At 35.2% G+C, this 16361-nt stretch overlaps 1 long non-coding RNA gene across 5 annotated transcripts; it reads left to right on the top strand.

Moving 5' to 3' along the window:
* The first annotated feature begins 1041 nt into the window (after positions 1-1041).
* LOC141659057 (uncharacterized) lies at positions 1042-3716 on the top strand. 5 transcript variants are annotated; one of them, XR_012549585.1, is made up of 7 exons: positions 1042-1357; positions 1445-1487; positions 2474-2786; positions 2886-2928; positions 3023-3200; positions 3306-3344; positions 3436-3716. It is a non-coding gene; the product is annotated as an uncharacterized LOC141659057 (long non-coding RNA). The 5 variants fall into 5 exon arrangements; XR_012549586.1 differs by having other exon boundaries at positions 2537-2786; XR_012549587.1 differs by having other exon boundaries at positions 2548-2786.
* The last annotated feature ends 12645 nt before the right edge of the window (positions 3717-16361 follow it).

Genomic DNA, 16361 nt, shown 5'->3' on the forward strand with positions numbered 1-16361 from the left:
AATAATCCTAGGATATGGAAATCTATAAATATCTTTCTAGCTTGGACAATATTTTCAAAGCTAGGATGCTAGCTAGGTACTTCATTACTATTTATGTTACTATTTTCTAGATAGGTTACTATGCTCATTAGGTTGGTTACTATTTAGTTACTAATCTTTGATTACATTCTTAATAATTAGTTTGCATGGTTTGCATCGCTTGATACATTTTATTTATTCGCTTACGTATTCGCTAGGTCGCTTATTCATTTTCGTAATAAATCTTCGTACGCGGTTCGTGGGATTAATCCTTTCTTATATGTCCTTTATGCTTTGAAGCCTTGTACTTGGGTTTTAATTTGTAGGATTTTAGATTCGTAATTATATTATGATTCTCGTATTCCTTGATGGTCCATATATAAGGTCATTTTACAAAGTTCATTTTTTTTAAAACTAATGGCGTTTACATACACTCAATTCGTACATATAATCACGATATCGACTCGGAAACTAAATTTCCCATGCATAACATAGTGTGGGCTTAACATTTTTCCCCGATTGTCAGGGTTACAATTCATCAAACATTTTACAAACTCTCAAAAATTCTAATTATTACACTTTACCTCAACCTCTCAGACATCACAGCCTTCCACATTCTTGTACTCGTGTCCTTATCCTTCATCAAGATGATCACCCTCTTTAGTTCCGTAGTTGAGAAAGTTTCCATTACTTTTCTGCTAACACTACACCATATTAGGCCTATAGCAACACTTTTTTTTGGTGTTACAAGCATAAATGTTGCCTTAAATCACTAAAATTTGATTTGGGGTAACAGTTTTTTTTTGTGTTACAGTAGAGAATACTAGATGTTACCATAGACACGATGAAATTGCTATTGTAACACAAAATATAGTGTTAGTATTGATATTAGAATTAGTGTTACAATAGGACTAAATGATTAGGTGGGCTCTCCAATTTTTTATAAAATTTTCATAAAACTCTAAACGGCCCAAAAGGAAAAATTTGACCCGCTCATTTTATTTTGGAAAATAAAATATTAAGACCCTCATTTGTGCTTTATACACTGGCAAGTATCAAACACTCAGCAACTGGAGATTAGGGTTCTATTTATCACAAAATATGTAGCCTTGGTCGAATAAATTCATTAAGCCAATTCTTGGAACAAATTCATCAAGCAAAATTTGACGGGCTTTCAGGATTTCCCTTATAAAATTTCTCGATCTTCTGGGCCTTCGCTGGGTGCCTTTATGGAGCAAATCCTGTTTTCAGATTTCTAATTACAAAAATTGGGCATATTAAACTTGCAAATTGAACTTCGCATCTAGCACTATCAACGTCTCTGACATCAAATCGAATTGTAAGTATTCAATTTTTGGGATTTTAATTGGGTTCTTTTTAGTTGCTAATTTTGAGTTCTTTGATTGGGTTGTTCTTCACTTTCTAGGTATAGCAAGTTAGCAACCATGATTTACTGAACACAAATCAAGGTAATTTGTACTTACTCTATTTGATTTTATATCTGTACTATGTTACTGTTATCAAATAGAAAAGAAGTAACAAGGAATAAATAAGGGAAAATTAGGCTATTTGAATTTTTTTAAATTGTTCTTGTATTTGGAAAACAATTTATATGTTATTGATAGTTTACTAGATAACCATAGTGTTTGGGTGCCCTGTTTTTTGAAAAATAATATTTGTACTTGTCTCTATTTTGAGTTTACTTGTGATGAATTTATCAATATTCTACTTAACAATATGGTACTTAGTAAGGAGATTGGATCTATCTCAAAAGTACAAGCCATTAGTTAACAGATGCATTGTACATGCGGATCTTGAAAGTGGAAGTCACAGTGAATGTAAACTCAGATCTTCTTACCGCTACTAGCATTGAAAGGTTGAAACTTCTTGATGACCACAAACAGGCTCTTTGCATTTCGTATTGGGTTCTGGTTAAGTTCTGAATTTTTTGATTAGTTTGTTGTTGAGTTCTGAGAATTCAGTTATAAATAGGTAGTTTTATTTCTATTAGAAAGATGAAAAGTGACTCTAGTTTAGAATCTATAAGTTAGCCAAAAAAATATTATGCATTGTTTAATCTGCAATTTTGTTTTACACAGATACGTATCAATTTTACATGAAGAGGGTTTTCATTTATCATACATAAGTATCAAATTGCATTTTTTTCCTGAGTCAAGATTTCTGTGTTGCTTTGTTTTTAAAACAATAAGCTATTTGTTGAATTATAGATATTGTATGCATGCTACAGTTTTTAAGCACTAGACTAATATTGCACATATAAGGACATAATGTTGCACATTGTGATAGTCCACTTCCAGTAAGCAGCACCATTAGTTTAATATATGAGTGTGCACCGGAACCGTATGTCCTCACAGGGCTGGAAAAACATGTAAGGTATTTGATTATTTGTTACCAACTTACTCTAACATTACTATGTTTCTTGTTTAAACTAAAGTACCATCATAGCTTCTGACTGAGCCAAAATACTGCAATGGGCTTGTTTATGAAGTTGTAATAGCTGCTGGACAGATGGCGAAAGATTAAGATTCACTAGGTCTACTGCAGTGACAATCATCTGTGATTATTCTACGCTGTTTTGGCATCAATAAAAGGAAAAAATGGCTGAGTATCAAATATCGCAGGGTTAGCTTTTTATTTTGGGAGAAGATCAAAAGATCATGGAGTAGAACCAGACATCGAAGATGACCGCCAGACATACTTGATCAACCAAGACACAGGAGAGCCAACCTCACAACATGCAGTTGATGGTACCATCCTTTTAGTCTTTGTATACTTATTAATATTTAAGACATCTTCTGCAGTACATTAGCTATTTTCATTTCTTTAATGTATTGGTTCGATTTCAGTTGAACGTGGTCCTATGCAGTTGATGGTACTATCCTACTATTGGTATTTTTTTTCTTTTTTAATTGCATCATGTTGTTTCTGATTTTAGCTTGTTTTAATGTTCATCATTTACAATGCATACTTCTTATTGTCCCAGCCTTGATGAACTACAAGTGAACTATAATAATGAGAGATCAAGGAAAGTCTTTTGGCCTACTAATTTGAGTTTTCGGGTGGGTTAATGTATCAAGTCATTGACATGCTGTTCTTCATATATGATCAGGGATTTTACAAATCCATCTCTTCCTTTAGAACAGAGACGCAGATCCTCGCAAGTAAGTTTATTCCCTAATTTAGTATCATATATATTTGAGGGCCCCATTATGCACTAAACATATGATTTCCTTTTTCTTTACATTAGCCTGGTTATGGTGATGCAGGTGGTGTGTATGGCTTTCAACCTCCTGGAGTCAGGCCAGGTACTAAGTTTTCTGGTTGCACTATTTGTTTCTCTTTTAATATACTCTAGCTATTTTCTAACTTTTTTTATTTGCCTCTTTCTTGTCCCAGTTGGATTCCTGCAGGTGGGTGTTGCTCTGATCGTGTTTTAAGACCTTTGTGAGATGTTTATATCAGAGCCTGGGAGTTGCTGCTGCTACACTTAACTAAACACTTTTTTAGATTTGCCTTTCTTACTTTAAGTTAGGTTTGATTTTTGATGTAATTTATTTTTGTTTTTTGTTTTATCTCTTTGTTTTTCTTAGAGCCTGTTCTAAGAGAAATTTTGAGAAGCGACTCGTGTAAATTCTTTCTCTTTTATATATTTTATGAGGCTTAGAGCTCGTTTACCAAAAAAACAAAAATACCAGAGTGTTAAAAAAGAATGTTACAATAAGATATAAAAATGTTACCAAAAGATTGAATTGAGTGTTACAATAACAAATAAGGTGTTACAAAAGAGTCTATTTAAACATATTTTTGGTGTTACTAAAGGGTAAGGTGTGTTGCAACAGAACTGTGGTTACACCTTCAACTTGTTACCATAGAAATAAAAAATATAACTGTAGGTACTCTATTGTAACACATTTGGAGGTGTTACCAAAATTTCAAAAAGTGTAACCGCAGACATCTATTGTAGCAGGGGCAAATCCAAACCCCCCAAATTTTCAAAAAATGTAACCATAGCCCATTTTTTTGCTTTAGGTAACAGTTTTTGGCCATTTTAACACTTTTTTTTGGTGTTGCTACAGGTCAAATATGGTGTAGTGTAAGAAAGTTGAAGGAGCCATTTTGGTAGTAGATTCTGACTTCTGCTAATGATACAACCCAAACTCTGACAATTTCTTCTGCTAATTGTTGGAAAAAGTCTTCATCTGTGATGCACATGTTTAGAGGCTGAAAGTCAGTTTGATTGAAGCAATTACAGATGACCCCAGCACCAGCTTGCACTTTCTTTGGTTTTCTTCCAACAGAATTGAATGAAGGTAGGTTTGTGATTTTCTTTAGAAGTGATATGGCTGGATGTGATTGGTATCTTGAGTAGAGTGTTTGCAGTTTGTTTATATAAGTATTTTGGCTTTTGAGGTATGTTTGGCTGAGATAATGTTTGGCTAGGCTTGGTGGTTTGAGTTTGTGAGATTTGAATGTGCAAGACATCTTTCTTGGTTCTTTCTTCTCCACCATTCTTCCTCATTCTGCTTTCATCTCTCCTTTTTTGTCATCCTTCTTCTTCTCATCCTGCTTCTTCTCTTCTACTTTGCTACCAGTCACTTTTAAATATTGACTTGGATTTGAGCCAGAAGGTTTTTTCTCATCATTATTCTGCTAATCATCATCCTTATCATCTTTTGTGTTGAACTGTGTAGTTAGCAACATGGTTTCAGCATTATATAGGTATCTTCCCAGCATCCTGATCATCTTTTCATATTCAGCTATTTTGTTGTTCTTGGTTTTGAGATCAGTCTCCAATGTCATAACCAATATTGTATTTCCCCTTACATAATTTTTAGAAACTGTGAAGTATCTGCACTGTTTGGTTCATGGACAGATGTATGCCACCCCTTGCTTGGATATAGATAGGCTTCTGGAAAAGCATCTATTTGAGCTTTCTTGAGTTCATTGAGCAATTGGGTGTCCCCTGGAATTACTAGATAGACTCTATCAATTATTACATCCAGTGCAGATGCTCTCATGATTTGAAGATTTGAGAGAGACACATGTTAACATCTGTCCAGGCCACAGTCATTGATAATGGCTACTATTCTCTTTTCCAAAAAAATTCCAACCTTTACTATCACCACTCTTAGAAAGCTAATGTTGTTGGCCAAAGCTCTTTTATAAGTGATGTAGTTGTTGTGAAGAGACACTCATAGAAATGTTAATAGCTCATTGAACTCTTTGTCTTGACAGGGTCCTTCTGCAGCATTATGGAGTCTCTCTTTTCCAACATCTTGAGAGATTTTTAATTGTGTAGAACTTTGACCAGAGTGGGATGTAGCTCTGCTATCCTATTTTGATTGTGTAGATTTTCCATCCTCCTTGGATTGTTGAATTCCAGGTAACAGGCAGGAGTAGTAGAGTTGGAATTTCTGGCCTCACAGCTTCAGGTAGAGAAGGTAGTGGAACATTCAAGGAACCAATAATAGCTCCCAATGAGACAGAATTATGCATTTGGAGATGTTTGTGAGAGTCTACCAGGGTCCTGATGTCATTTTGTTGACTCTGCACTAGAGTAGCGAGAGCTGTGACCTGAGCTGTGAGTGAGTCATTTGAGGCTTGCAGAGTGGAGACTTGTTGTAGAATAGACTGAATCTGAAGATTTATGGATGTGGAGATTGGTTATTGTGAGCTTGAAGAGACAGAAGAACTAAATGTGGCTTGAAGAGACTTCTTGATTCCCTCCATCAAAAGAGCTGAAGGTTCATACCTAGCTTGATGTAGTTGATCCAATTTGACCCTTGTGTCATTATTGCTTGTGATGTGATTTTGGACAACATCATGCAGAGCCAGAAAGATTGCTTTAGATTTTTGATGCTCTGCTCTATACTGGTGACATCAAACCTTGCCATTTGCTCATCAAATTTGTTAAATTTATTCTTTATATCCACAAGAGTTGGCACAAGGTGATCCAGTTTATCTTTCACCAATCTTCTGATTCTGTCTTGATGACTATTCAGAGTCTGTTGTAGTGCTTTACCAATGAGGTGAAAAGATTTGAGCTGGGACTTGCAGACTTCTGTAATAGCATCATAGACTTCTTGTGGACTGAGAGTTTTGGCATTGCTTCCTAGGATAGTTATATACTCCTTTCTAAACCTAGCCAAAACCTCATCCATCTCCAAACTAAAGTCTTTGTCTAGCCAAACATCAACATTTTCATCTTGCTCAGCTTCATTGATAATCTTTTGCTAATTTTCTTCAATATTTGTTTTATAAGAAAACAAGATATCCTGATAGTCCTGATTGGACATATCAGTTGTGAGCAATTGTTGGGTAATATTGGCAAGGCCAGAAAGTTGGTCCACCAGAAGATCATTCATGGTTTTTGGCTGGGTTTGAGCATCCTGCAGCCACTGTGAGATGAGGTGTGAGGGTTATTGTGTAGGGTTGGAGGTAGATGGTATATCTATTTGGGTTGAGGTGGAGGGTTGAGATATGGTAGGTAACCCTGTGACTGGAATCACAATTGAACTCACAGTAGAAAATGTGGTTGTGACAATGTGTTTTTCACCAAGAATGGGAACTCCATTTAAATTGGAGGGTATTTGACTAGGTTATTATTATGTACCATGACCTCAAACCCTTTTTCTTTTTGCAAAGAATGGCACCTGAATGTGCTTGACTTGTCTCCCCAATGGTTGGATCACTGTCAATTGGACTCCTAACTTCAATGGATAAAGTAATCTCAGCCAGAGTTTTGAGGGGAGTTATTCCTACATGAGGAACCTCCAATTGAATTGGAGAGGATTTAGATAGCTCCCTCCCAGGAGTACTACCCTCAAACCTTTTAATCTGTGAAGATTTATTTACACATGAAGGTGCATCTATTACAACCACAGGGACTTTAGTAAAAATTGATGAAACCCCTATGTTTTTGTTGGTGTCATCAAGGTCTACCCCAGAGTGTATTCTCTCACCAACTAAATGTGGTTCCTGGGTGGTGAGCACATTTTCATGAACTATGTCACTTGATGTTGACAACACTTGTAAAGTGGATACACGTGTCTCATTGTATGTAGAAGAAATTTGAGAGATTAGATTACTAATTTGAGATTTGAGTATTGGCAGCCCCCCCCTAAATAATGAGGGAGCTTCAAATGATGTGATCTCAGAGTGTGTGCCATCCTTGTTTCTTTTTTCATAAGCTTGAATGTGTTCAAGTTGTGGTGCAGACTCTTTATAAGATGCACTAGGGAGAGTGCTTTGTTCAATAGAGACACCCTGTTGAGAGGATGCCTCTAGAGTCTGTTTTAACCCTATTTTTTAACTACATCCTTTTGGGAGGATGCAGAGGTAGTCAATTGAGTGGTCAACTTAAATTTCTTTACCTTCTTTGGTTTCTGACCAGGTTAGACTCTATTTGTATTTGGTCGTCACCACTTTCATTTATAACAGTCAAGGGTTCCTGTTTTTTCTTCTTTTTACTCACTTCACCCTTTTGATAGGATGAATGGTTGGTTTCCTAGCTTCTAATGGTAAGGAATGAAGGGTCTCAATTTGGGAAGGCCCCTGTTGGTGTTCCTGTGTTTGTTCTTCCAAAGTAATATGAGCCATAATTGTACTAGTTTGAACATTAGACCTCATATCAGGCATAGGGTAAGGGTAAGTCCTGAATCTCTCCAACATAAATGGAGTGATTTTAAGACTTAAAGGTACCTTGTTCTTTATAATAAGTGAGCCAAATAGAATTTTGGACACCTGTTTACAATTGCCTATCTTTGTTCTATCTATACAATTAAGTAAATAAATGTCCTGAACTTTATGGTTTAAAGTAGACATTATAAACCTAGGAAAGAAAATTTCCTTACCTCTGGTAGCCAAAGGCATTGTGAGCCTTGTGCTGAGTTCTTGCAAAATCAGAAGCCCCACATTTATGTGTCTGTTGTGAGCCATGGAGAACACCAACTTCTGGACCACACTTGAGATGTTGTCATACCCTGTCTTTCTGTAGGTGAAAGCCCTCACAATTGAGTCAAACAAAATGACCATTCCCTCTTCAGATGCTTCTTATTCAAGCTAGCCAGACTGATCTTCTCACTGTTGTCGATAAAGTCCATGAACTCAGCTAGCTCTTCTTGAGTAGGCACCTTCACTAAGTTGTAACGCCCTCCAGACCGGGGTATAAGTCTGGGGTTACTAGCTAATCACCAGACCTGTACAATCTGAACAACAATAATAATGAAATATATCCAAACCCCTTTAACAATAAGCATGATCTTTTTAGGTTGAAGTATGAAAACAAGAACCACTAACTACTTTATTAAAAACCAAATTTAAAATCTTACAAACTCTCTTTATTAAAAACCATTAACTAACCAGTTTTAAACTAATTTCATCTTTTATTCAAGTGCACACACTATCTATCTACACTCCACCTGTTTGGGCAACTCAAAGCTTTCTTCCTGGATTGGGATCAACATCTTGGGTATGAGAAGACCCCGAGGCTTGACCCGCTTCTTTACCACTCGAGTCCTGATGGGTTTCATATTCCTTCTTAACTGAAAATAATAAGGTGAATAACAATAAAAGGGGGTGAGCGAAAAATTGCTCAACAAGTCCGCAAAATATAAACAGTATTAAAGCAGTTTAAATAAATCGGTAATCTGGGTACATCTGCAAAGATATAACCCCACGATAATAGAAAGAAGGCCACTGCTAGCGAGTACAATGAACTAAACATGACACAAGTTCGCACCTATACCCTGCTGATCAGCCAGGATACGGTGCAGATCTATATCTCACTATATAGATCCAATCGGGTACCTAGGCTCTACGGCCCATCTCAAGGAACGGAACTAATCCGGTCCTTCAGATTAAGATAACTTAATCCCACACATCGTCATTCAGTCCATGCAGTAGCAATCAGAACAATCGGTATGCTTTGATATATTCTAATTCACCAGAATATACCAATGTGTATGTGTATCAATTGGAATATAAATAAAGGATTCAAAGGAAAAGAAGAAATCAAGAATTGAAATGAGCAAGAGAATAACAAGTGTGTATCAGTCTCTGTGAATAAGGATCAAAAGAGTGCAAGCGTGATATGAATCTGAAGAAATATCACTATTCTGAAATTAGAATAGGGGAAAAACTTGCCTTCTGCGCGAATCACTTCAAATATGTCACTTTCGTCTATCACCGGCTCAATCTTCCTTGCTAGTTTAGCTTCTGTTAGGGAAATAGACTGATTTAGTCATTTCGTACTTCATTGCATCTCGAACCGACTTCACATCGTTCCTATTGTCTACCCATGCGCTTATGATTGAATCGCATATTATTTATTAACAAGAAAGACTTGATTAACCACATAATACACATTAGCACATAAGCCACATAATCATTTGTATAGTTAAAATAATTTTTAGAATCAAAATCGACTCGCTGATTGCTTAACTGATCATTATCTAACTCGTTTCCTATTTTTCGGAATTTATCGGACTCGTCTCGGCACGCGATTCGGCTTATAATTAAATAAATAGCAAGTTCAACTAATTTCTAGAAGAAATTAGGTTTTAATATATTATTTTTAATGAAAATAATTCATTTTTCTGAGTTTAATGGCTTTCGTTTTGCTCGAATCGGACTAACGGTCTAATTATTATCTATTAAATACAGATAAATCAATTTATTATTTAATATAAATAATTATTACTAATTTTTAAAACCCTAAAATAATTTTTAAATAATTATTTAAGAAAAATCAGAACTAAAAATGATTTTTCTATAATTTTTGAAATTAAAATGAAGTTATTATGATTTATTAAAAATTATTTGATTAATCATCAAATAATTAATTATTTTTAAATAATAAATAAATAATAAATAATTAAGAATATAATTAAATCTGATTTTTAGAAATATTTTAGAATTATTTATAATATAAATTAATTAATTAAATAATTAATTCTTCAATTTATAAAATAAATAAAACTGATTTTTATGATTAATAAAAATAAAAATAAAAATCATTTTCCAGAAACATTTGTCAGAATCCAGACATCTGACAAATCAGATCAAAACGGGGTCAACAAACGTGTCAACCGGGTTAATTTCCGGGTCATGAAGAACATGACCGGAAATTTTCCAGAATCCGGCGACTTCACTGGATTCTGGTGAGTCTAAAACAGTCCCAAACTAACACCGTTTGATACAGTTTTTGGGTGCTTTTCATGGCAAATTAACACAACAATCCAACCACGATCAAAACATCCCTGAATCACCCCTGAATCGTCTTTTCCGATCAAAACTCCAAACTTTTCCTGCCAAACATCGAATTCACGCAATCGTACATGAAACTTAACGTTTTATAGTGCAAATGAAAGCTAAGCATATATACAATCAAACCCCTAACCTTTCAAGAACCAAATATTCACATAAATCATGAAGCTATAATTGAAAATTGAGTATAAACCCTAATAATCGAGCTTTACAATCCAGACATCGTTGGTTTAATTAAATACCATGAATTGATTGCAAATAACATCACAAAGCTATGTCAATCATCAAACATCATAATAACCCTAGAATCAAAAAGCCCTAATTCGAACATAAACCCTAGAAATCGAAAATCAAAAACTACGAATTAAAACATGAAATTGATGCTAAAAACATAAAAAATAGATCAAAACCTTCGATTTGGGTACTTGAATCACTTTTTTTGGTGCTCTAATCGGCTCAAAATCACGGCTTGAATCTCGACCCGACCCTGTTCTTCCCGACCCGATTTCAAAGAATTTCCAGAATTTTGCTGATTTTAATGATCAATTACAATTAATTAAATAAAAATTAGGCTATTTATAGTAGTAAAATTAATACTCCTAATTAAAATTAAGACCCTAATTCTACATCTTTTAAAATTAATAAGCCCCTAATTTTATAATTTTTGAGTATTAAAATTTAATTAATAAATATTTTATATATACAATATATATGTCAGAATTTCCCAAAAAATTGTGAATAATGCAAAAATACAAAGAAATGGTATAAATGAAAGTCCTATAATTTTTTAAAAATAAAAATGTGATTTTTGTGGGGTTTTTAACAACCCAATGGGGCCCGAAAAGTTATTTTTCCGAAAACGAGAAAAGTTGTAAAATACCTAGAAGTTCAGAATAACGCGATGGTAAAAGCCGTTGATAAAAAATAAGGCCCATTATTTTATTTGAAATATCAGCTATAAAATCATGATTCGGGTCGTATAACTTTTGATATGAAAGCTATAAATGCAAAATGAAATATCTGAAAAATATCTTAAAAATACCGGGACGTCACAGAATGCACATAACACATATCAATTAGGGTTTGACAGTTAATTACACATAAATGACACATTAACACACATAATTCATTATAATTATAATATAATACAAACTGTTAGGAATATATGTGCATTAGTTTGATGATATGTTTAACAAAACACTTAAGTAGAAATCTAGTGTTTGTAGCCTCAACGGATAAGACCATTTTGGCTATCCGTTGATGGTGTAGCTTTACTTAGAAATAAGTCTAGTGTTGTAGCACATTTCAGTCTCTGAATTTGAGATATAAATTCTTAAATGTTGAGGGAAATTCTAAGTCATGTTGACTACTAGAAGATATGCAAATAGGAAGGCCAATTGTAAGTATTTTCATGCCTTGTAATTTTGTATAAATGAAATGGTGTCAACGGATAACTTAAAGACCTTCAACGGATGAGAAACAAAGCTTCAACGGATGTCTCTAAAGCTTCAACGGATAACATCCTTCAACGGATGAGCACATCAACGGATAAAGCCATCAACGGATGAAGGCTTCAACGGATGTTCTGTTAAATAGCAGTTGACAAGTGGTAGTTGTATGTACAAACAGAGGCACATGGGTTGACAGAGACAACTGAGATGTGGTAGCCTATTTCAAGAACATCAGAAAAAGCAGCCGTTCTACTCTAGTATAAAGAGGCAATAGTCAACAATGCACTGGAGTAAAATGGAGAAGAAACAAGTGGAGAACTTATTTTATTATTGTACTTTTTATCTTTGTCTTCACTTGTAAACTTGGTGATATATAAACCAAGTAGCAGCTAGTAATTAGAAGAGAATTTTCCAGAGCTGTTTAGAAAAATCTTGAGAGAAAAATTATCTAGTTTGTACTAGGACGCAGCTGTGATCAACTTCTTGAATCACAGATTTTCTGAAATACCATCTCTGGTGGAACAACAATCCACCAGAAAAGTTTTTAAGGTCTGTTGTGTTCTTTACATTAGTGTTTGAATATATATCTGTCAGTATTAGCTTAAAGCAATTCATACACTTGTTTTATCTTAAACACATAGCCTTTGAAACTGCTCAAACTTGAAAAAGTTTTGAGATTTACATTCAACCCCCCTTCTGCAAATCTCATTGTTAGTTCATTAGGAATAACAATTGGTATCAGAGCAAGCTCTTGACACACAAAGAGTTTAAAGATCTTGGAAACTAACAAAGATGAGTAAGAAGGATATTGGAGTAAAAATCCCAGTTCTTGACAAAGACAGTTATCACCATTGGAAGGTGAAAATGCACCTTCATCTACTCTCCCAAGATGAAGGTTATGTAAACTGCATTGAGAATGGTCCTCACATTCCCCACAAAGTAGCCACAGTTGCTACGGCCACAATTGCTGTTGGTCAATCCATTCCAAAACCTGGAGCAGAATGGACAATGGAAGACACAGAAGAAGTCCACAAGGATAAGAAGGCTATGAACATTTTGTTTAATGGTCTTGACAAGGATATGTTTGATAATGTGATAAATTGCACAACTGCCAAAGAGGTTTGGGACACAGTTCAGCTACTGTGTGAAGGTACTGAACAAGTAAAAGAAAACAAAATGCAGCTTCTCATTCAACAGTATGAGTATTTTCATTTGAAGAAAATGAATCTTTAAATGACACATTCAATAGATTCCAAAAGCTGTTGAATGGACTGAAGCTGTATGGTAGAGTGTACCAGGTGAAGGATTCAAATCTTAAATTTTTAAGATCCTTGCCAAAGGAATGGAAACCCATGACTGTCTCCTTGAGAAACTCTCAAGATTATAAGGACTTCACTCTTGAAAGATTATATGGAATCTTGAAGACTTATGAACTAGAGCTGGAACAGGATGAGGTATTGGAGAAGGGAAGAAATAAAGGAGGTTCAGTTTCCTTGGTAGCTGAAAATGAGAAAGAATGTAGACAAGAAACTGTGAGATCAACATTAAACTCCAAAGATGGCACAAGCAAATCAGAATCAAGCAAGGGTAAGGAGCAAGTTGCTGAGAATGAAGACAACTCCAGCCAAGATGACTCTGATGGTATTGATGAGCATCTTGCATTTCTATCCAGAAGATTTGCAAAGATGAAATTTAGGAAAAACACTAAAGCCACTAAACCTCATAAGAACATGGTGGACAAATCCAAGTTCAGTGTTTCAATTGTGGTATAAGTGGACACTTTGCAAGTGAGTGCAGAAAGCCAACTTCTGAAAAGAAGAAAATTTGACCAAGTAGATTACAAAAAGAAATATTTTGATCTGCTCAAGCAAAAGGAGAGGGCTTTCATTACTCAAGAAAAAGACTGGGCAGCTGATGGAGAAGAAGAGGATGAAGATGTGGAATATGTCAACTTGGCTCTCATGGCTGATTTGAGGAAAATGAAGTTAGTTCATCAAGCAACCAGGTAATCACTACTGATTTAACAAGCTTACTAAAGAAGAGTGCAATGATGCTTTTAATGACATGTCTACTGAACTGTATCATTTGCGTGTGTCTCTTAAATCTCTTGCTAAAGAAAATAGTAGGATTAAAGAGAACAATTTGTTTTTAAGTAATAGAAATGTTGTGTTAGAAGATAAGTTGATTGACCTAGAGAAAACTAAGCTACATTGTATATCTGTTGAAAATGAACTAGCTGAATCTGTTAAGAAAGTAGAAATACTTCTAATCAATTAGAGAGAGAGCAAGAGGTGATTAAAGCCTGGAAGACATCTAGGGATGTTAGTGCTCAAATTGTCAAGGTCCAAGGAATTGAATCATTTGTGAGACTGCCTGGGATAAAAACAAAAAGAAAATGGAATTAATTGATGGGCTGTCAACGGATGTGGAATCAACGGATGATGAAAATTATCCGTTGAAGGAAGAAAAGGAGCATCCGTTGAAGGTTCCTCAATTAAAACAGGAGATGTTTCTAAAAGTGAAAATCTAAAGAAACTCAACAAAAAGTTTGGTTCAACTTCCAAGAACTTTGTCAAAGAAGAAGCAAGCACATCCAAAGATTTCAGTAAGGTGAATATAGGACACATGACCTTAGAACAGTTAAAGAATAGGCTCAAAGTGGTGAGGATAAAAGGAAACTAAAAGGAAATCTAATAGAAATGGGAAGGTAGGGGTTAACAAACATAACAATTACACACCTGATAAGTATGCTCCTAGAAAAAGCTGTGTGCATTGTAGTAGTGTTAATCATCTATTGCTAATTGCAAATCTATTAAGAAAACTCCCATACCTGTCCCTCTTCCATGCCTAATATGTCTGCATCACCTCTGCATGCTATGCCTGTTATGTCTCAACAGAATCCTTATGCACATTTTGCAAACATGCCATATTTTAACAATCCTTATCTTGCTGCATTTAGTATGCCTCAAATGCCATACAATATGCCAATATGGAATAACATGCTTGCACAATCCATGCCTTATCAAATTCCAAATGTGCTAAATGATTCTGTGACTAACCCTACACCTCAACCAACACATCTAAGATCAAGGTTGACTCAAAGTTACCTAAGTCTAAAGATGCAGGAGGAATGAAGTCTAGGAAAAGGACTAACAAGAATGGACCCAAGGAAACTTGGGTACCAAAATCAACTTGATTGATTTTGTTGTGTGCAGGGAAAAAGAAGAAATCTATGGTACTTGGACAGTGGCTGTTCAAGACACATGACAGGAGATTTCACCCTGCTCACAGAGTTTAAGGAGAGAGCTGGCCCTAGCATAACCTTTGGAGATGACAGCAAAGGGTTTACTATGGGATATGGCTTGATTTCAAAAGGAAATGTCATCATTGATGAAGTTGCATTAGTTGATGGTCTCAACACAACTTATGAGCATCAGTCAACTATGTGATGAGGGAATACTGTTTCCTTCAATTTGAAGCCTGTATTGTCACAAGTAAGAAGGACAATAAAGTGGTTCTAACTGGAGTTAGAAAAGGGAATGTGTACTTAGCTGACTTCAACTCTACAGATGCAAATCTATTACTTGTCTTCTCAGCAAAGCAAGCTCAGTTGAAAGTTGGCTATGGCACAAGAAGCTGTCCCATTTGAATTTCAAGACAATGAATGATCTAGTCAAAAAGGACTTAGTTAGAGGAATGCCTCTAGTAGAATTCACAAGGGATGGACTGTGTGATGCTTGTCAGAAAGGAAAGCAAAAGAAAGTATCATTCAGTAAGAAGCTTGAATCTGCAATTGATGAACCATTACAACTGCTACACATGGATCTCTTTGGACCAGTCAATGTATTGTCAATTTCAAGAAAAGATATTGCCTAGTGATTGTAGATGATTTCTCAAAGTTTTCATGGGTTTATTTTCTTGGATCAAAGGATGAAGCTAGTGAAATCATTATCAATCATATCAAGCAAGTCAACAATCATCCTGATTTCAAAGTAAGGAATATTAGGAGTGACAATGGAACTGAGTTCAAGAATTCAACCATGAAGTTGTTCTGTGAAGAAAATGGGATCATGCATGAGTTCTCAGCTCCAAGGACTCCACACACAAATGGTGTGGTGGAAATGAAGAACAGATCACTAATTGAAGCTGCAAGGACAATGCTTGAAGAGTCAAAACTCCCAACTTACTTTTGGGCTGAGGCTGTTAACTGTGCATGTTACACTCAGAATATTTCTCTAATCAATCAGGCAAAAGGAATGACTCCCTATCAATTATTCAAGAGAAGAAAACCAACTTTAAACTTTCTGCATGTCTTTGGTTGCAAATGTTACATCTTAAGGAATCAATCTGATCACAAAGGGAAGTTTGATGCAAAGGCTGATGAAGGAATATTGTTGGTTATTCTGCTGGAAATCATATAGGGTCTACAATCTAAGAACCAACATTGTCATGGAATCTGTGCATGTTGTGTTTGATGATAAAAAGATTGATGGAGTAACAGATGAGGGACATCATGAAGGACTCAAATTTGACAACATTGAGATATACTGTGATGATAGTGAAGATGAGAATGATAAAGAAGGCATCTCAAGAAGAATTCAGAAT

The sequence above is a fragment of the Apium graveolens genome, chromosome 5 (genome assembly GCF_009905375.1).
Source record: "Apium graveolens cultivar Ventura chromosome 5, ASM990537v1, whole genome shotgun sequence".
NCBI lineage: Eukaryota > Viridiplantae > Streptophyta > Magnoliopsida > Apiales > Apiaceae > Apium > Apium graveolens.